Source organism: Hevea brasiliensis, chromosome 18, assembly GCF_030052815.1.
Source record: "Hevea brasiliensis isolate MT/VB/25A 57/8 chromosome 18, ASM3005281v1, whole genome shotgun sequence".
In the NCBI taxonomy this organism is placed as follows: Eukaryota; Viridiplantae; Streptophyta; class Magnoliopsida; order Malpighiales; family Euphorbiaceae; genus Hevea; species Hevea brasiliensis.
This window is the reverse complement of record NC_079510.1, coordinates 51,042,653-51,065,145: the sequence shown is the minus strand read 5'-3', so window position 1 is coordinate 51,065,145 and position 22,493 is coordinate 51,042,653. Positions and strand designations below refer to the sequence as shown.

The following is a 22,493-nucleotide window of genomic DNA, read 5'->3' as shown; positions in this document are numbered from 1 at the left end:
TTAATGAGTTGTGATGGTTAGCATTTGGTAATTGTAATTATTTAAATTTAATCAATCTGAAAAAACAAATCCCATTAATTATATAAACAAGTTTGTTCATGCTAATGATTTTATTTATTGTTCATTAAAAAAATTATATCAAACATTAATTCGCCATAAACCTATATTAGAAATTTCTTTAATTTACAACTAAAAAATATCTCACTATTACATATTATTTATTTAAAATTTTTTATTTTAATATAATTAATATTAATAAAATTTAAATTTGAGATCTCATAATATTAGAGATAACTCTAATCATATCAGTGATTAACTCTAATCATATCAGTGATTATGATTTAATGATCATTACTAAGATAATGGCACATGCCTAGTTGGGTAAGTTATCAATCCAAGATAGAATTCCTAATGATTGCCTGTTTATGTATAAATTTTTTTTTATTATTATTTAAGAGCAAGATGTGGTTAAGTCACAGAATCAATGTGCAAGGTTTTTGAATAATTAGTAAACGCACAAAATGGAGACAACAAATCTTCATATTTCTTGAGGAAATGAAAGAAGGGTCATTATCAATTTTCGTAATATTGCTAAAGAATATGTTTGCTCTATAATTACATTTCATGATAGACTGAAAGAAAGAGACTCCCTTTGCCTTATCATTCGCATATATAATTATATCACAAATCCATTAAATTTCTGGTTAATAATTTATATAATAATTGATGAAAACCATTGCTGGTTGCGTGCAAAACCTAAAATTCTTGGGATAATACACATCTGGCAAGTGTGACTAAACGTTGATAGCTACATTTATCAGCTTTCAATTAGCACGATTTAATGTTCAAACTTCTTAATAATTCATGAAGCAATAAAATTAGTCCAATTGATAGCTTCTATTATTGAGTAAAGATCAATTTTATTAAAAATTATTTTAAAATTTCTAAATATATCAGACTCATAGCATTTCAGATATATACTTCATGTAAATATAAATCTGCCTTGCTGGTAATTAATTATATATATGGAATGTATGTTTGAACATAAATTAATGGCCAAACGACATAGAAAACTTTGCAGTCACATGATGAACATGAACACATCTTATTATTAATTAATTAATTGTTATCAATTAAGAAAATGAAGAAGGCCAGAGGAGGCTAAGCACTTGTCAAGGAAACAATTCTGCCTTAATTTTCTGTCTTCCTACGTTTCCAGAGACGTGCAAATCTGTTCTCCAACACAGAGAAATTAAGTGAGATAATATCTCTCCATAAAAAATTATAAAAAAAAGTTGAGATGGTAAAATTTGTTGCATTTGATTAAAAAAAATAAAGCATCAGATCGCACATGCTTGACAACTAGCTGCAAGGATCAACAGCACCATTCATGGTTACTGGTAATCCACATCATCATTTGACTCTGCTACTTCTATTTGATTTTATTATTATTTTTTAAATTATTAGTTAAAGCACGATCTCGACCATCCTTTATTATAAGAATAATCAGGTTATATATATATATATTTATTATGCAGGTCACCCTCTTTGTTTTGTGCTGCATGTTGCTCGGATTAGTTGTTGCATTGATCATGGTTTATGTAGCTGGTTTTTACACCTGGTTTTTTAGATATAGTTTTATTTTAATAAAATTATTCAATTTATAAAAAAAAAAATCGATTTGTTTTTTTATGTTGTTGTTTAGTATAAGACTTAAAAGGGTTTCTACACCTGGTTTTCACTGATAGGAACCATACAAAATGTTTATATTTGTTAATTACTCCAAGCAAGAAGATTAATTAATTAGATAAAATTGAAGGCACTATAAACTCTATTTCCAGAGCTTCCAATTCTAGGGATTAATGTAGGTTGAGGCTATAGCTCCTATCTCAAGTATCTGCTGATCTTGCTTTTCTCTTGAAAATTATACTTTGGTGGATGTTTATGCCAAGTTGTAACATGTGATGGATGATTTTGCTTTGTTTTGGAATTTATTTTGCTTTTGTACCATGTATTTCTCTAGATTTTTTTAACTGAGGATATGTATTCATTCTAAAAGAGATCTGATGATCGTTATAAATATACTAAGTTTTTCTGCTTAAAAAATAAAACATGTGATGAAGAAATGGACAACCTATATGCCTCTTTCCATTTCAAAAATAATGAACCAATTAAGCTCAGATAAAACAAATTAAGTGTTTTTCAACAGCTTATTAATTACCCTTCATGCACCTTGGCAGATGAATTTGGCGCTTTTGACAGACTGAGCAAATGTAGCATGGCCACAGATAATAATTAAATTGTATCTATACTATACGTCAATACTCCCTTTTGTTCTTATTTCTTGTTTCGTTTTCGGTCCCCTCATTGTTCTGTATGACTTAGCAGCTATCATGACTTAAAAGAGCACGATGAAAGTGGAATTTTCTGCATAGGGGCTGGAGAAAGATGATATATTTGTTGCATTCGCCTGTTTGGATCAAATATCTTAAAGGTTAAATTACAATTTCATTGTTGAAACATATGAAAAATTACATATCAATCCCTAAAATAGTTTTCTCTCTGTGCTTTATCCATATGGGTATGCTTTAAAATCTTTCTTCCAGGTTACGTGGTGCAAATGGACCAGAAAGCTGCACATATAGGAGATAAAGAAGCACACCCAAACACCACCGTAACAACTGCAAACATATATTATATATGATTATCTTCCAAACAACCAACTATACATAACAGCTTGATTGATTTTTCACCTTTAATATTAACTTAAAGATCATTCATCTTTATGATGATAAAAGAAGATAATTTTCTCAACTCTTTTGTGCGGTTCATAGATTATTATTTAATCTATTAAACCTTCATTAAATCTATGAAAAAAAATTACACATAATTAATGTGTTAATGCTGATTAATATATTCTCTCAAGTTTGGATAAATATGATTTATTATGTTGATATAGTTTCAACCACTTAATTCAAAATTATTTATCAGAATTTTATTTTTAACAAATAATTATCACTTTTTATTTTTTATTTTTTGTACAAAAATCTCAATTACCCATTTTATATTAAAGGTAGCTAGATGTCGTTCAAATAAACATGATAGGTTATAAACATGGGAAGATCTAAATTGGTGTGGTTATTGAAAAATATAGATGTTGGCCATTTTTCATATCACAACCAATAAAATTATATCAAGTGAGGTGCCGTACTGCAATTTTTCAATCAATGTTTGTACTTCCCTTGATTATCAGTCTACCAAACTAATATTTGTTACATTTTCTCAACTAGATAAAAGATAAAATCATGTTCTTCATTGTACATTTGTAGACAATAGTTAGCTCTATTTCTATTTAAACTCTTTCTTGTCTCTCCCTCTCACTTGCATTGCCAATAAAAAGAATCATGTTGAATATATGGCAAGGTTTGAAACTCGGACATATATGTATGCATTCATCCCAATTGATTTGATCGAAGAAAAACATCATGTTTGAAATATAATAAGAAGACATGTGAAAATTCAGCAACACAGCACACGCAAGACTTTGCAATTGTAATATTTTTAGGAGAGCCTCTATATGCGAAAGAGTTTGGCCTTGCCACTTTCCCTGCCAATGAAGGAATGCGGTGGAGTTTCTCTACGCTCTCAGCTCTTTCACCCTAAGAAAAGTCAATTATAGTCTCAAAAGAACATAATCTTCTATCTTCTCTGTGCATGGAAGTTCGAAGCCAGCCATGGTTTATCCATCCAAAGAATTACAAGGGAAATTTAGTTAATAATTTTTTTTTTTTTTAAATTGTGGTGAAATCACTGATGTTGTCTTTCCACACATTTGCACCCGGAGTTTCAAGAAAAGGTTAATTATGTATTTGAGGAAACCTTCTATTATATATATATATATATATATATATTTGTAAATTATTATCAATTTATCAAAATTAACTATTTAATATATATTTTTTTAAATTCAATTAATTTAAAATATCTTTATATTTTATAAAATCAAACTATATAATTCTTTTATCAAAGCAAACGTTAGTCAATTTAAACATTAATTAACTTATTTTAATCTTGAATATTTATATTATTTACTTCTTATAACTTTAACTGTTCAGACTGTTTAATTTTATAATTTTAAATGCTCAAGAACATGGTTGAAATAAGTTGATTAATGTTTTCTAGGATAGAAATCTAATAAAAGAACTTAAGAGTTTGATTTTTTTAAAATATGTTTTAATTATATTTTAAAGTAATAGAGACTAAATAATTAATTTTAACAAACCAAAGGATTGATAGTAATTTATTATTATTATTATTCGTTTTAATTTTAAGAAAAGGTTTGTGGTTAATTTGGCAGTGTTTGGGCTTCAGTGCGTATTATCCATGAGATGGCAATTCATTGGGCTTATTGGGCTTTCAAGAGCAACGCTGAGTGCCCACACTTGTTTTGGCTTAATTTCATAAGGTACATTTAAAAACTTAGCACGTGAGATTCTTGAGAGAAGTCAAAAAACAGTCTGGAGACCATTCAAAGTCTCATACAGCCGAGTTAAGAACTAAAACCCAAACATCACCAAACAAAGCCGAAACAGGGGCAAATGACCGTACTAAGGTAATTCAGAAACGAAAAATATCAGAATGGGCTAATAACTCCAAAAATTAAGAAGAGGGGGGCGGGTGGCAGTGGTCAGCGCCCCGGACGCTGTTCAAAATAGCGCCCGAACTCCGGACGCTGTTCAAAATAGCGTCTGAACAAGGGACGCTATTCATAATAGCATCCGAAGCTCGGACGCTATTTTGAATACGTCCGGATTGAGCCACCTGCAACAACCCTGCACGCGAGGAATATTACGTCCCATCTCGTCCCCATCTGTAACAAAGTAGCTCCGGATGCTAATTATATTAGCATCTTGTACCTCCGGACGCTAATATAATTAGCATCTTTGTGCATGGCGTGCAGATGTCCGGTCTCGTCCCAAGTCTGTCCCAAGTCCAATCTGCAGGCAGTGAATCTCCAGTGAATGGGGATGCTATTTTTATTAGCGTCCTGTATTCCCATTTCTACCGTTGCTCTCTCTCCCTGCGCTCTCATTTATGGCTTTCTCTCCCTGCGCTCTCATTTACGGCTTCCATTTCGCCCTCAAGCCCTCGCTCGTTCATTCCTCATCCATTGTCTCCCTCGCTCGTTCATTCCTCATCCATTGTCTCATTTTGGTGGAGTAGCTCGGGTGGAGCAAGAAGGAGAGGAGACAGGTACAGTTGCAGTGGTAGATCACAAAGAAAGAAAGAAGAAATTTGAAAAAAAATTATATTAAGGTATGTATTTTGACTGTTTAATAACTTTTAACATGTAATACATGAAATGCTTAGGTGATAATAATGTTTATTATTGTGAAAATAATGTAATTTTTTTTTGTGCATGTTTGTGAGAAACTTTTGGTGAGCAAATTGATATTTTTGTAAGCATCACTTAAGAAATAAATTTTCGTTATAATTTTTAACATGCAATATATAAAATGCTTGAGTGTTAATGTAATTATTATGCTGAAAATAATATATATATATTTTTTTATACATGCATGTTGGTATGTTTGTGAGCAAGTTGATATATATATAGTAATAGCATAATACTGATAAAATGAGTAAAAGTTATTGGAAAAAATAATACAAGAAATTATATTTTTAGTGTATAATAGTAAAGAAGGTAAAGAAAAAATAATATAAATTTGTAGTATTAAGAAAATGTTAGGAAAGAGAAAATAAAAATTATAAATGTAAATTATGTTACAAAATAAATTTTATATTAAGTCATATAATTTTTGTATCTCATAATATAATAGTTTAATAAGTTGAACAGAGAATATTAGTATAAAATAAAATAATAGTTTAAGTTTTTAAAAATTAGTAAAAGCTATAGAAGAAAGGGAAAAATTAATAGAAAATTGAGTTCATAATATATTATAGAAAAGGATGTAATAAAAATAAAATATAAATTTATATAAAATATTATTAAAAAATTAAAAATTAGTAATATAAAAAATTGCCAAAAAAAAAGTAGCATTTTAATTAAAATGTAATTATTAGAAATAAAATATTAATTTATTTTATTAATTAAAATTAAAAGAATAGAAAAATTAGTAATGTAAAATGTTGTTAAAAATAATTTCTTTATTAATAGAAAATTGAGTTCATAATATATTATAGGAAAGGATGTAATAAAAATAAAATATAAATTTATATAAAATATTATTAAAAAATGAAAAATTAGTAATATAAAAAATTGCCAAAAAAAATAAGTAGCATTTTAATTAAAATGTAATTAATAAAAATAAATTATAAAATTATATGATTTAGATAATATTAAAGAAATAAAAAATAGTAAAATAAAAAAAAATGCAATAAATCAATATAACAATTAATATGTAATTATTTAAAAAAATTAATATTATTAAAATATGATTAAAAAATTAAAACAATAGTAACATAAAAATTTGTCGAAATCATTGCATATTTAATTAAAATGTAATTATTATAAATAAAATATTATTTTATTTTATTAATTAAAATTAAAAAAAATAGAAAAATTAGTAATGTACAATGTAAAACGTATTGTCAACCAGACCGTTTATGCTGATAGTTGTTGCGATTTTTATTTTATCAGAAATGTCAATTCCAAGTTTTGCTACTTTATATTGGAATGGAGAAATCATTATGGATGATGAAGGCTATGAATATTATGGGGGTTCATCAACCGTCATTACTATTGGTAAACGTATGGATTTTGGTACTTTAGGAATGAAAATTGTCCGTGGAATTAATCTTAAAGGTGAACATGAATTTATATCGAAAATCTTATTCAGACAACCCATTGAAAAAAATGGCTCATTTAAATGGGATTGCATGGGTTTGGCAAACGATGACGATGTGAATATTATGTTTAATTTCATTGATGAAATTGGAGGTATGTCATCGATTGAATTATATATTGACATTTTTCGACCATCTGCAAATGTTGTTGATGAAGCGGGCCCATCAAATAGTTGTTACACTGAAGCACTTAAGTGTACGGATGATTTTGAACCCGCTAGCAATGATTATTGTCCTGATGATGATGAGGATGATGCGGAGTCTGATGAAGAATGGATTGATAGTGATGACTGGGACATGAATGAGGATGGTGGTCATCATAATGAGTTAGTAGTAGATTTACCTTTTTACTATAATACTCATGTTGCAAACCCAATAATGTCGCTTGTCCCTCCTCCGCCTTATAGTGAAATAGATTTTTCATTGCTAACGGTTGATCCATGGTCAACACCACAGTGTAGTTCAATGTGAGATCCATTAAAAGAGTTTGAATTAGGAATGATATTCTCATCTAGAGAGGATGTCCAAAAAGCTGCCAAAGAATATCATTTACATAGGCACCATGAGTTTTGTAATGAGGAGACAAAGAGTAGAACATATGCCATCAGGTGCAAAGGCACAAAGAGTAATTGTAAGTGGAGATTGCGTGCCTCACGAGGGATAGGAAGTGATATATGGAAAATTACGCCATATAATGGACCACATACATGTGTTAATCCATCACTGTCACAAGATCATAAGCAATTGGATAGCAAATTTATATCTGATTTCATTCTCGCCATTGTACGTGAACAACCCAATGTGAAGACAGGAGCGTTACAATCTGAAATAAAAAATAAGATTGGATATATGCCTAGTTATCGAAAGACCTGGAAGGCTAGGCACAATGCAATTATTAAGATCTTTGGTGATTGGGACGAATCTTACGGAAGGTTGCGACAATTTATGCTTGCTTTGTGCAAACAGAACCCTGAAAGTATGTTCTTCATTGAAGATGATCATTTTTTTGTTAATAATAGATTAGATCCTGCTTATCGGGTTTTCGATAGAATGTTTTGGGCATATAAACAAACAATAGAAGGATTCAAGAACTGTCGACCGGTTATATTCATAGACTCAACTTTTTTATATGGAAAGTACAAATGATGTTTATTTTGTGCAACAACACTTGATGGTAATAACCATATTTTCCCAATTGCGTGGGCAATAGTCGACAGTGAAAATACAAGGAACTGGGATTGGTTTATGTCTTGTTTGAGGGTGTTTGTGACAAATCGTAAAGGAATATGTGTTATATCAGATAGACATATTGCCATAAAAAAGGCAATGAATCAAGATTGGTGGCAGCCTCCTGATGGGCATCATCGATACTGCTTAAGACATATCATCAGCAATTACAACACAAAGTTTAAGAATACTAATATGAAAGAAGCTCTCCGAAAGGCAGGTTAGTTTTCTAAGTTGACAAGTTATTGTTACAGTAATCTAAATATAAATTTGACATGTGTATCCAACAAATAACATGGCTTTTTTATTTTTACAACACAACAATTGGAAAAAAAAAATTTTATGAGGCCATGAACACAATCAAGAATGAGCATCCTGATACATTTGAATGGGCTACAAAGATACCTTTGGAAAAATGGACACGTTCTCATGATGGAGGGAAACGTTATGGCTCCATGACAACTAATACTGTTGAGTCTGTTAATGGAATACTCAAAGGGATCCGTGCTTTACCCATAACTGCAATGGTAGAAAAAATATTTTTCCAGTGTGTTGATTATTTTGACACACACCACACGACCCTCCGTGAGCAACTGCAAATGGGCTTCAAATTTACACCAGCATGTCGTCAAATATTACTTGACAATTTAAATGAAGCAAACTCATATAATGTCCGAATCTTTAACCGCGATTGTGGTGAATTTGAAGTTTGGAAGGGAAGATCTGAAACGAAGCATGTGGTCAAACTTGATGAAAGGATATGCACATGCAAGAAGTTTGAAGAAATACGCGTTCCATGTTCTCATGTGATTGCCGCATGCCAAGCAATGTCAATTAATTATGAGCAATACGTTTCAAATTATTACACGTTGGAGCGAACACTTAAGTGCTATGAGTGGCAGTTTCATGCTCTTGGACATCCTGATGATTGGCCAACAAATAATTATCCAGTTCTTCTACCTGACCCAACCCAGAAAAGGTGTAAAGGACGACCAAATTCGTCAAGGAAGAAGAATGAAATGGATTGGAGTGTAAATCATTGTTTGCTATGTCATGGACAAGGACACACAAAAAAAAGTTGTCACATGCGAAGGAACAACATAACTTAATTATGTTAATATGTATCATTATTATAAATTGTTGCGGACTGTTTTTATTTTTATATTTTAATTTTATTTTTGTAAATGTAACATGTATTATTATCAAGTACATTATCTCCCATAATGTTTGCATTATCATGTGATTCTTATTTATTTATTTGTGCTCCATTTTGTTTATGTCGTAGATAATATAATGGCTCGTATAATGCGCACTCCAAAAAGGATTGTCAATCAACAACAAAGAGCAAGGGTACATGGTCTAATTAAGAATTTGATTAATCTACCAATGGAAATAACACCCTCAACTACAGGGAATTACCTACTCTGCATTATTAAGCATATGATAAGGGTCAACGGGCTCATTCAACAAATCATATGGGAAGGAGAGCTATTAATAGATAAACCTAGATATTTGGCTTTAAGGTCAGCTTTTAGCTGTATCTACGACAAGGGTATACTTGACCGTGTATGGCAAAAATTAGAAGCTAACCGTACCCCATCATATTTACTGCTAATTAAGGGATTCGCAAAAGAATATGCTAGTTGGGTCGCTACGCGGACAATGAGTCGGTCAACTGGAAAAGAAAATTCGTGATAGTAACAAACATACTCTGTTGAAGCCCATGTTACCTAAAATCAACTACACATTGGACAAAGACCTTTATGATGAGCTAATTAGATCATGTCCTGTGAATCAAATAGTCAGGGTGACCTAATTAGTTCTAATATTTATATGTGTTGTTCATGTATATTAATATGTTTTGATGATGTACTCAACAATATTGTACTTTGAAGTAATGTATTGACTATGTTTATTTATATAATTTAATTCCTTCATTATATGTTTTTGTTACCATTCGTGTATTAATTAATGTACAAGAAACATATGTTCATTGTTTTACCTATCAAAAGATCCATTGAAAATGTATATTTTGTAATACTAAATAGGTATGACTACACAACAAAAAAGAAGAGATTACATTGTGCCTGGTCCAATTGATAAAGAGCTTCTTCGACTCCAGCTACAACACCGTTCTGAAGGGATTTGGAATGGTACAGTTGAGCATGAAGTGGTTACATGCAGGAGGCAGGGGCTAATATTACATATTGACATTGATGACCGAATTGTTCCTCATCTTCGCGATTCTGGATTTATTAGTATTGCTAGACTAGGGTTTTTTTCTCTTGATTGGCACCTCATCAGTGCCTTTGTAGAGCGATGGCGACCGGAAACCCATACGTTTATGATGCCAATTGGTGAGTGCACAATCACTCTTCAGGATGTCAGCATTATTTCCGGTTTGCCAGTACATGGGTCTGCTGTAACTGGAATGTCACGGGCCGACTGGCCAGAAGTTTGTGAGACATTATTGGGAGCTAGACCACCCCCATAAATGATCCGAGGACATACACTAAAATTATCGTGGCTAGCTGATGAGTTTGGAGATATTCCACATCAGGCTGATGATTTAACCGTATTATGGCATGCAAGAGCATTCATATTACGACTCATTAGTTCGATATTTCTTGAAAAGACAAACTCACGTGTCAACTTGATGTTTCTACCCCTTCTAGAAGACTTGAGGGAAGCTGCGACATACAGTTGGGGTAGAGCTTGCTTAGCCTTCCTTTATCGTGAGCTATGCCGTGTTGTTGTTACCGAAACAAAGGAGATTTCAGGACCACTATTCATTTTGCAGATCTGGGCTTGGGAGAGATTTAAAATAATCTCTCCATCAATAAGGGATCCATCAGCACCTCATGATGCACCTCTAGGTGCTAGGTATGTCATTAAATTTATATTTTTATCCATTAAGCAATGAATAAATTGCCTTTTATTGTATTATATTTTTAATTTTCTTATCAACTAACAGGTGGAGTAGAGCTCGACAAATCACTGAAATAACAACCCATGTACTGCCACAAATTCGGTACAACCTTGACCGGATGCGACCTGAAGATGTAATAATATGACATAAAATTCCATACATAAGTCAAAATTCCATAAATCTGACAATAAATAATATGTTATATTTTTCCGTACATTTATAATCACTTCATGTTTTGCTAATATTCACTTGCAGATCACTTGGGAACCATATAGTGAGGAATTATTGGATGAGCTACCAGACATGTGTATCCAAGGTCGTCCCAGTTGGAAGACAGTGGTGCCATTAATTTGCTTTCATATTATTGAATGGCACCAACCTGACAGAGTGATGAGGCAGTTTGGTTTGGCCCAGCCTATTCCAGCACCACCGATGCAAACAGATGAGTTGCACGATATTACTCTCCGACTCAGTGAGAGTAATTGGGCACACCACCATGCAACATATATTCATCATTGGAATAGGCGAGAACAATATATTGTTCAAGGGCAACAAATGGGACAACCACTCCACCATCATTCTGAATATATGGAGTGGTACCGTCGAGCTGCTAGACGTTGGATCTCAATAAGTGGAGCTGCTATTGGTTGTGTGGTAATGATTAACAACATGTATTTTTTTCCATTATTAAATACTTATAATAATAATTTTATATTTTTTAACCTAAAATGTAACGTTATGTATATATTTTTTATTTTTACAGGAGGACGCAATTGAGGATTGTTTGATAAAATTACAAAATCCATCAACACAAAACGTGGCAGAAGTTAAGCGTACATTAAGAAAAATGATGATTGCTCTAGAACAAGAAAGTAGGCTTTGCCAAATGCCACCTCCTCAGTCTGCACCTCAAGCAGCAACTTTTAATGATGAATTGGAAGAGGACCAACCCATCAACTGATGCATGCATTTTAGATCATCATTTAGGAGTAATTTTTGCACATAATTTACCCTTATTCATAGCTATTATTTTAGATATTAGTATATATTTAGTCAATTTTGCAATTTTCACTTTTCTTAGTTTAATTTTTGGAATTCATTTGTTTTGTAGGATAAATTTGGAGAAATTTGATGTATTTTGATCAGAGTAGCCATTTGGAGGAGATTAAAATCGAATTGCAAAAATTTTGAAGTTGAGTTAAAAATGGACGAGAGCGACACAACTGCGGCTGACAACCGAATTAGCTTATGTCGCAGTTGTGTCGATCGTCGATATTCACGCCGAGAGCGACACAACCCGCGACACAACTGACTCGGCTTATGTCGTTTTTACTGGAAAATTGTTGACGTGGCATTTCCGTTACTCCAGCCTTTTTACCTCACTTTCTCTGGATCCTTCCCCCTTTTACCCATTCTAGAACAGTCCCCTTGCCTATATAAAGTGCCCTTTATCACTTTCTTTCCATAGAGAGCAAGGGAGGCATTTTTAGAAAGATAGAAAGAGGGAAAGGGAGGAGCATCTTCTGCATCTTCTTCCAAAGCAGCAGAAGGATCACGTTTACGCACTTTTCTGCAGAGATCCTGCTGCAAATCTGTGAGTTTTTCTACCCTTTTTAGCTTACATTTCCATTATTTCTTCATTTCTTCATTTGGGTTTGTCTTTAAACAATGATTTGTGAGTAGTTGATTGAGATTCTAGAGATGGGTTTGTAAATATTGATTTGTTTTGTGGTTTTAGATTTAGCCATTTAAATGAAGATTGTTATATTTTGATTTATTGCTTGTGTGCTTATTTCCTTGCTTGATGAATGGGCCCTCATTAAGTTAAGTTTTAATCCTTAATAGATGGACTGAAAAGTGAATATTGGGGATGGATAATCTTGCAATAAACTTTATTTTCTTGGTGTTAGAAATAAGCTAAGAAGATTAAGGGGAACTTTCCAAAAATCAATTAGAGCATTAATTGGGTTTTTGTTAGATTTGAAATACCGTGAAAACAGGGTTTGATTTAATGAAAACCAATTTTGAGATGCTTGAAAAATGTTTCAAAAATTTAAGAATTGATTTCCCTCAAAATTGCAATTCTCATGTGTTTGGCTAAATTAGGGAAAAATCACATGCAAACAATATTGAAAATCCAATCTCTAGAATCAATTTATTTTTCATTGAAATTAGGTATAAATCCTCCAAACCTCATGAATAGCAATTTCAATTTAAATCCAATTTAAATTTAATTCCAATTTAAATCCAATATCTAGAATTACTTTATTTTTTTTTAGATTTAATTCTTCTTAATTTCATAAATAGAAATTTCAAATTAATTTTTGGTAATCTAGTTTAATTAATTTTAGTTAATTGATTGATCTAGTTTTAATTCCTCAAATACCAATTTTAATTCCAAATTTCATTTTACATCTTTAATTTTTGTCTTAATTTTAATTTTTAGATTTTATTTTTAATATCTTTTAATTTTTGTCATTCTAATTAGCTTATACTTTTATTTCCAATTTAAGCACAATTCCCTGTGGGATAGATATCAATTTTAAAACTATACTCATGACCGTGCACTTGCGGACACACCGTACCAAGTTTTTGGCGCCGGTGCCGGGGAATTATTTGTTTTAAGTTGGATTTTAATTGTTTTAAGCTAATTAGAATTTTTATTTTCTTTTATTTTCACTATTGTTCCTTGTGTTTTTCAGGTACTTTTCTTGTTTATGAGACGATCGAAAAGCATAGCGACAATTGTTGTTCAATCCTCAAATTGAAAAATTACACGAGCTAACAAAAAAGAATACAAGAGAAGAAAAGAAGCAGAAAAAGAAGAACAACAAATATTTGAGCAAGAGGAGACAATAGAAAATATGGAGAATCAAAATAGAGCTATTGGTGGAGACAATGGAGGAAATGAGCAAAACGGGCAAAATGCTGTGGTTAATCAAAATGATCCTCAAAGAAGATCCATGTTAGACTATGCTTTTCCTAGATGTACTGATGTGAGAGATACTGCACCTATTATTGGAGCTAATCAATTTGAATTAAAAACTGGTCTTATTCAAATGGTTCAGAATTCACAATTTGGAGGTAGCCCACTTGAAAATCCTCATTCTCATTTGAAGAAATTTTTAATGATATGTGGTACACAAAGACAACCTGGAGTTTCTGATGAAGTTATTCGGCTCACATTATTTCCATTTTCTCTTCGGGATTCAGCATTGGAGTGGTATGACTCACTTCCACAAGCTATTATAGCTACTTGGGAGCAGCTATCTCAAGCTTTTCTATCTCAATTTTTCCCACCTGGGAAAACTACTCATTTGAGGAATTTGATGGTAACTTTTAAACCAAGGGATGATGAAACTTTGTATGAATCTTGGATGAGATTTAAGGAGCTTGAAAGGCAATGTCCTCATCATGAAATACCCAAATGGATGATTGTTCAGAATTTCTACACCAGAGTTACTCCAGCCATAAGAAACACAATTGATTCACAAGCAGGAGGAGATTTCATGAGAATGACAAGTGAAGAATGCTATGATCTATTAGAGAAGATTGCTCATAATACCCATTTGTGGGGAAATCCTAGAGCACTTGAGCCAAAGAAAGCTGGGATCTATGAACTTGACTCAGTTAACTACATGAATGCAAGATTTGATCAGTTGACTCAGCTTCTTAGTGATTTTTGCACAAAGGCAACAACCTCAACTCCTACAACTATGCAACAAGTTGCCTTCACAAATGGAACTCAAAGTTGTGGAGTTGATTATTCTTCTTATGGTGATGATTATTTGCAAGAGCAAGCTGCTTATGCAGGAAGTTATCAACAAAAACCTATGGGAAATTCTTATTCTAATATGAACAACTCAACATGGAGACCACAAGCAACTTTTGCTCAACAAGGCCAAAGCTCAAATTATCCTCATAACCAGCAGTTTATGCAGCAGAACAAGCCTCAATTTCAGCCCATAAGACAACCACCACCTGGATATCAAGCAAGAGCACAACAATCCCTTCCACCTCATGAACCGAAGCCATCCTTGGAGAACATGATGGAGAAATTTTTTGCTGAACAAAGCAAGATGAATAGCAAATTGGAGGAAGAAATGCAACACATGAGACAAACCATGGATCAATTACAAGTCCACAACCGCATGTTGGAGACTCAATTGGCGCAACAAGCAAGCTCATCAGGAAGCAATTCCTATGGGAAACTACCTAGCCAACCACAAAACCCTCATGAACAATGTAAAGGTAACCTTGAGAAGTGGTAAAAAGTTGGTCAAGAGAGTGAAAACAAGAGAGAAGAAAAGAGAGCACAAAAGAAGAAAATTCAATGAGAGCAAGAAAAATGAAAAAGAAGAAGAAAGCAAAAGTGAGCAAGATGAAGGAGAGAAACCATACATCCCACAGACCTTACAAACCCACCCTTCCCTACCCTCAAAGATTCATCAAGCATAAACTAGACAAACAATTTGGCAAATTCCTTGAAGTGCTAAAGAAGTTGTATATCAATGTGCCATTCATTGAGGCACTATCCCAAATGCCAAGTTATGCCAAGTTTTTGAAGGAGATTCTTTCCAACAAGAGAAGGCTAGAAGATTATGACACCATCAACTTGGGAGAGCAATGCGAGGCTATAATTCGAAAAAGTTACCTCCCAAACTCAAAGATCCGGTGTGTTTTCCATCCCTTGTCATATTGGTGATAATTGTGTGGCAAATGCTTTATGTGACCTTGGAGCTAGCGTCGACCTAATGCCTCTTTCAATATATGAGAAGTTGAATATGGGAGAATTGAAGCCCACAAACATGTATCTTTCATTAGTGACTGCTCAATTAAGTATCCGAAAGGCATTCTTGAAAATGTGCCTATCAAGGTTGGGAAATTCTACATTCCGGTGGATTTTGTCATTTTAGATATGGAAGAAGACACAAAAGTTCCTATCTTATTGGGAAGACCCTTTTTGGCAACAGCTGGTGCATTAATTGATGTAAAGGGTGGGCAATTGACACTTAGAGTGGGAGATGATCAAATGATATTCAACATCAATCCAGCCATGAAAAGGAAACATGAAGAAGTTGAGTCTTGTTTGCGGGTAGACATTATTGATGAGATTGTTCAAGAGCATTTCAGACAAAGCTATCCACAAGACCCACTTGAAAATTGCTTAGTCCATGGTGGGAGCATTGATGATGATAATCATAACATAACTGCTTTTGCACAACACTTGGAGAGCTCTCCACCACATCCTGAAGCCACAATTTTTCAACTTGAAGGAGTGCAAAATTTGGAGATCAAACCACCATCATTAAAGGTAGAGGATGCCCCAAAGGTAGATCTTAAACCTCTTCCTTCCAACCTCAGGTATGCTTTTCTTGGACCAAATGAAACATATCCTGTTATAATTAATGCATCATTGACTAATATTGAGATTGACAAATTGTTGAGAGTTTTGAGAGAATATAGAAGAGTTTTGGGTTATGCAATTGATGATATAAAGGGAATTAGTCCAACAGTTTGTATGCATAGGATTTTCCTTGAGCCAAATAGTAAACCTTCCATTGAACACCAAAGAAGATTGAATCCTACAATGAAGGATGTTGTGAAAAAGGAAATCCTAAAATTACTAGTCTGGAATTATTTACCCCATTTCTCGATGAGTGGGTTAGTCTGTGCATGTTGTACCAAAGAAAGGTGGGGTGATTGTTAAAAATGAGAATAATGAATTGATACCCACTAGAACTGTTACAGGTTGGAGAATGTGCATAGACTATAGGAAGTTGAACAATGCCACAAGAAAAGACCATTTTCCCCTTCCTTTTATGGATCAAATGTTAGAGAGATTAGCCAAGCATTCATTCTTTTGTTACTTAGATGGATATTCTGGTTTCTTTTAAATTCCAATACATCCTGATGACCAAGAGAAAACTACCTTTACCTGTCCCTATGGCACCTTTGCCTATCGAAGGATGCCATTCGGATTGTGTAATGCGCCTGGCACATTTCAAAGGTGCATGATGGCCATTTTTTCTGATTTTATTGAAGAAATTATGGAGGTCTTCATGGATGACTTTTCAGTATATGGCACTAATTTTGATTCATGCTTGACTAATTTGTCTAAAATCTTGCAGAGATGTGCTGATAATGATTTGGTGTTGAATTGGGAGAAATGCCACTTTATGGTCCAAGAGGGAATCGTTTTAGGGCATTTAATCTCAAAAAGGGGAATTGAAGTGGATAGAGCCAAAATAGAAATTATTGAAAAAATGCCCCCTCCAACCACTGTCAAAGGAGTGCGAAGTTTCCTTGGACATGCCGGGTTTTACCGGCGATTTATTCAAGATTTTTCTAAACTTGCTAAACCCTTAACAAATCTTTTGAATCATGATGTTAAATTTGATTTTAATCAAAATTGTATGGTTTCTTTTTGCAGGTTAAAGACGGCCTTAACAACAGCTCCTATCATGCAACCCCTGGATTGGACTTTGCCATTCGAAATTATGTGTGATGCAAGCGAGTTTCTTTGTTGGAGCCTTGCCAGCGTGAAAAGATAGAAAACCTTATGCCATTTACTATGCAAGCCGAACCCTTGATGAAGCTCAAGTCAATTACGCCACAACTGAAAAGGAGTTCCTTGCGGTAGTATTTGCACTCAATAAATTTCGTTCTTATTTGGTCAACTCAAAGGTAATTGTTTTCACTGATCATGCAGCAATAAAGTATTTAATGAGCAAGAAAGAAGCTAAATCTAGGTTGATTAGATGGATATTGTTACTTCAAGAATTTGATTTGGAAATAAGAGATAAAAAGGGTGTTGAGAATGTGGTGGCTGATCACCTTTTTAGGATGAAAACTGAAAATAAAGATGATGAAATTGTGCCAATTGATGAGTTTTTCATGAATGAGCAATTGTATGTGTTGAATTCTGCACTTCCATGGTTTGCTGATATTGTGAATTTCTTGTCTTGTGGTGTCTTGCCACCTGATTTATCTTGGCAGCAAAAGAAAAGATTCTTGCATGATGTTAAATTTTATTCTTGGGAAGAACCTCTTTTGTTTAGAAGATGTAATGATGGAATAATTAGAAGATGTATACCAGAGGAAGAAATTCATGATGTTATTTACCATTGTCATTCCTCTGAATATGGTGGTCATTTTAGTGTCTCAAAAACTGTTGAAAAAGTCTTGACATCAGGTTTCTATTGGCCTAATATGTTTAAACATGTGAGAGACTTTGTAAGCAAGTGTGATAGGTGCCAAAGGGTAGGTAACATTTCCAAGAGAGATGAGATGCCCCAACAGTCCATATTAGAAGTTGAATTATTTGATGTGTGGGGAATTGATTTCATGGGGCCATTTCCATCTTCTTATGGAAATAAATATATCTTGGTAGGGGTGGACTATGTATCTAAATGGGTAGAAGCTATTGCTACACCTACCAATGATGCAAAAGTTGTGATAAAATTTCTGAAAAAATTTGTTTTAACCAGATTTGGTGCCCCACGTGCCATAATCAGTGATGGTGGTAGCCATTTTTGCAACCACCAATTTGAAAAATTGATGAGAAAATATGGGGTAAAGCATAGGATTGCCACACCATATCACCCTCAAACAAATGGCCAAGTAGAAATCACAAATAGAGAAATCAAGCAAATCTTGGAGAAAGCACAATAAGTCCAAAAGATTGGTCCCTTAAATTAGATGACACTCTTTGGGCATATAGAAAGCATTTAAAACCCCATAGGAACTACACCTTATAGGTTAGTTTTGGGAAATCATGCCATTTGCCGTAGAATTAGAACACAAAGCTTATTGGGCCATTAGAGCAATCAATTTTGATTTACAAGTCTTTGGACACGTAAGACTTTTGCAACTTGATGAATTAGAAGAATTGAGACTTGATGCTTATGAAAATGCTAGGATCTATAAAGAAAGAACTAAAAAATGGCATGATAAGCATATCAAGAAAAAGGACTTTAAAGAAGGAGATTTGGTTCTCTTATTCAATTCAAGGTTAAAATTTTTCCAGAAAATTAAAATCAAGGTGGTCAGGTCCATTCAAAATTGTGAAAGTTTTACCTCATGGTGCTGTGGAAATTTTTGGTGAAAAATCTGGTAATTTCAAGGTAAATGGACAAAGGTTGATGCATTATTTAGCTGGTGAGCCAATTGAGAAAATAGCAACTTGCTATCTTTCTCATTCTCCATAAAATTTTGAGTAAGTATGGTTAAGCTAAAGACCTAAACTTAGCATTTTTGTGCATAACTCCCAATTTTTCTTTCATTTGTTTTAAGTTTTTTTTCTATACTCCTTATTCAGAGTTTAACATTGTTCTAATTTCCTTGTGCAGATGGGATACAATGCATTGCAAGCAAATGAGCATTAAAAAAAAAAAAAAAAAAGAAAAAAAAAAAAACATTTCATGTCTTTATTTTAGTTGCTTAATTCATTAGTGTTTTTAACTTGTTTAGTTAATATTCTGCTTGTGTTGTTTTTCCTTTACTTGAACCATTTACTTATTCAGTTTTTTTTTTTTAGTTCCTCATAACGTACATTTTTCTTTTATATCTTTAGTACATTGCTCACTTGCTTTTGATTTGCTACTTCGGATTTACACTTGATGGCTATATTTTTGAGCTTAACCTCTTTATTCCAACTTTTTGAGTTTAATTGATTTAATGGATTCCATTGCACTGTTTCTTTTGCAATGAGTGCAGCAGCTGTCCAAATTTTACTTAATTAAATTGGCTGCACTTCAATGAGGTAACAATTCTCATCTCAGCTTGTGTCACTGTCAACACAAGTTGTGCTATCGCTTATGCAACAGGGTAATAATTCTTTATGCACATATGAGCCACCCATTTTCTGCACATATAGCCAAATTATCCCATTCTTTGCACTCTTTTAACATTGAGGACAATGTTCATTCTGAGTATGGGGGAGAGGGTAAATTTTTTGCAAAAATTATTTTTCCTTTTTCATTTGCATATAGTGACACACTCATTACTTCATACTTGTACATATTCACATATATACACTGCATATAGCTTCATATATACTTAGTACTTAGTTGCATATAGGTTGACTATACATTTATACACTCATGCATTTCATTCATTCATTCACAATTTTTGGATTTTTAAACCAGTCTTTGGATTCCATAAGCCACTTATTCAAGCAATCCAACTTGCCTTTAGATGGTTAGTGGAATGAAAGTTCCAGCTGGGTACAAAGTCTTAAGCATTATTCTTTCTCTTACTTAATAGCTGAAAATTAATACATTCATCTAGGTATACAGATTCTGATTAATTATTTTGAGTTTTGAGTGTCTGGATAAGCCTTTAAGAAAGAAAATGGTCATTGTCGTCTCACCATTCCTAGAACAAGCATCTTAGATCTTTCAAAGCGAAATTTTTAACTTGCATTTGATAAGAATATGATTTAGGCATTTATTCATATTTTAAACCTCGCATTTAGCCTTAACCTACCTTAATCTCATTTTAACCCTTGCAAACCCCCTTGAACCTTAATTCCCTAATTTCTTTGGAACCCAAATCATTTACCTAGCCATTAAACCTAAACACTACCACCTATCTATGAGAATAGTATTGTAGCAATTAAGTGCATAAAAAAATATATAAAAAAAAATTTAAAAAAAAAAGAAAAAAACTTGGAGGATTGAAACATCTTGAAAAGTGCTAGAGTAATTGTCAAAAGTTGAAAAGGTCACCAAAATATCCCAAAGGTAATTTTGGGTGTGACATGAAATAGGGACACATACAAAATCAAAATAAAATAAAATAAAATAAGCATAAAAAAAAAAGTAGTCCCTTTGTATAATCATTGTGATAGCACTTGAGATTCATTGTGAATTTCTTTCCTCTTGATTAAAAAAAAAAAAAAATTTGGATGCACTTTGAGTTTCATGATTAATATTATTCTCATATTTTGTTTACCTTATTCCCTTTCTTTGTTAACCACAATTTTACCCTATTTGACCCCATTACAACCCTTAAAAAGACCTAATGATTCTTTGAAAGATGCTTGTTACATTAGTAGAGTTAGATCTTTTATGCTTGCATATGGGTTTGGCAATATAATCTTCCATACATTACTCACCATCCATTTGAGACATATTGGCTATCTATTTCATTTAGGTTTGTTTTGGCACAATTGACTCTTGTAGTTGGTTGGTATTTGTTGCTTGGGTTGATTGGTTAATTCTTAGCTATTCTGTAATAGTTGAGAGTGCTTGCTTCATTCTTTGTGTTTTTGCTGGTGGGAATTTGGAATGTTGGTGGCTAGAGGTAAGTTGGTAGTTTGGATTAGTGAATTTTGTGTTCTCAAAGACTGATTCTATTCCCTTCCAAATGAGTTTTAATGAAATTTTGCTTGAGGACAAGCAAGAGTTTGAGTATGGGGGAATTTGATGCATGCATTTTAGATCATCATTTAGGAGTAATTTTTGCACATAATTTACCCTTATTCATAGCTATTATTTTAGATATTAGTATATATTTAGTCAATTTTGCAATTTTCACTTTTCTTAGTTTAATTTTTGGAATTCATTTGTTTTGTAGGATAAATTTGGAGAAATTTGATGTATTTTGATCAGAGTAGCCATTTGGAGGAGATTAAAATCGAATTACAAAAATTTTGAAGTTGAGTAAAAAAATGGCCGAGAGCGACACAACCTGCAGCACAATCGAATTAGCTTATGTCGCAGGTTGTGTCGATCGTCAGATATTCACGCCGAGAGCGACACAACCCGCGACAAAACTGACTCGGCTTATGTCGTTTTTACTGGAAAATTGTTGACGTGGCATTTCCGTTACTCCAGCCTTTTTACCTCACTTTCTCTGGATCCTTCCCCCTTTTACCCATTCTAGAACAGTCCCCTTGCCTATATAAAGTGCCCTTTATCACTTTCTTTCCATAGAGAGCAAGGGAGGCATTTTTAGAAAGATAGAAAGAGGGAAAGGGAGAAGCATCTTCTGCATCTTCTTCCAGCAGCAACAAGGATCACGTTTCTGCACTTTTCTGCAGAGATCCTGCTGCAAATCTGCTGGGTTTTTCTACCCCTTTTAGCTTACATTTCCATTATTTCTTCATTTCTTCATTTGGGTTTGTCTTTAAATAATGATTTGTGAGTAGTTGATTGAGATTCTAGAGATGGGTTTGTAAATATTGATTTGTTTTGTGGTTTTAAACTGATTTAGCCATTTAAATGAAGATTGTTATATTTTGATTTATTGCTTGTGTGCTTATTTCCTTGCTTGATGAATGGGCCCTCATTAAGTTAAGTTTTAATCCTTAATAGATGGACTGAAAAGTGAATATTGGGGATGGATAATCTTGCAATAAACTTTATTTTCTTGGTGTTAGAAATAAGCTAAGAAGATTAAGGGGAACTTTCCAAAAATCAATTAGAGCATTAATTGGGTTTTTGTTAGATTTGAAATACCGTGA

The 22,493-nt window shown here is 33.0% G+C and overlaps 1 non-coding gene across 1 annotated transcript; it reads right to left on the bottom strand.

Moving 5' to 3' along the window:
- Positions 1–14,337: 14,337 nt before the first annotated feature.
- LOC131176172 (small nucleolar RNA R71) lies at positions 14,338–14,444 on the bottom strand. Its single transcript, XR_009146297.1, has one exon. It is a non-coding gene; the product is annotated as a small nucleolar RNA R71 (small nucleolar RNA).
- Between the last annotated feature and the right edge of the window lie 8,049 nt (positions 14,445–22,493).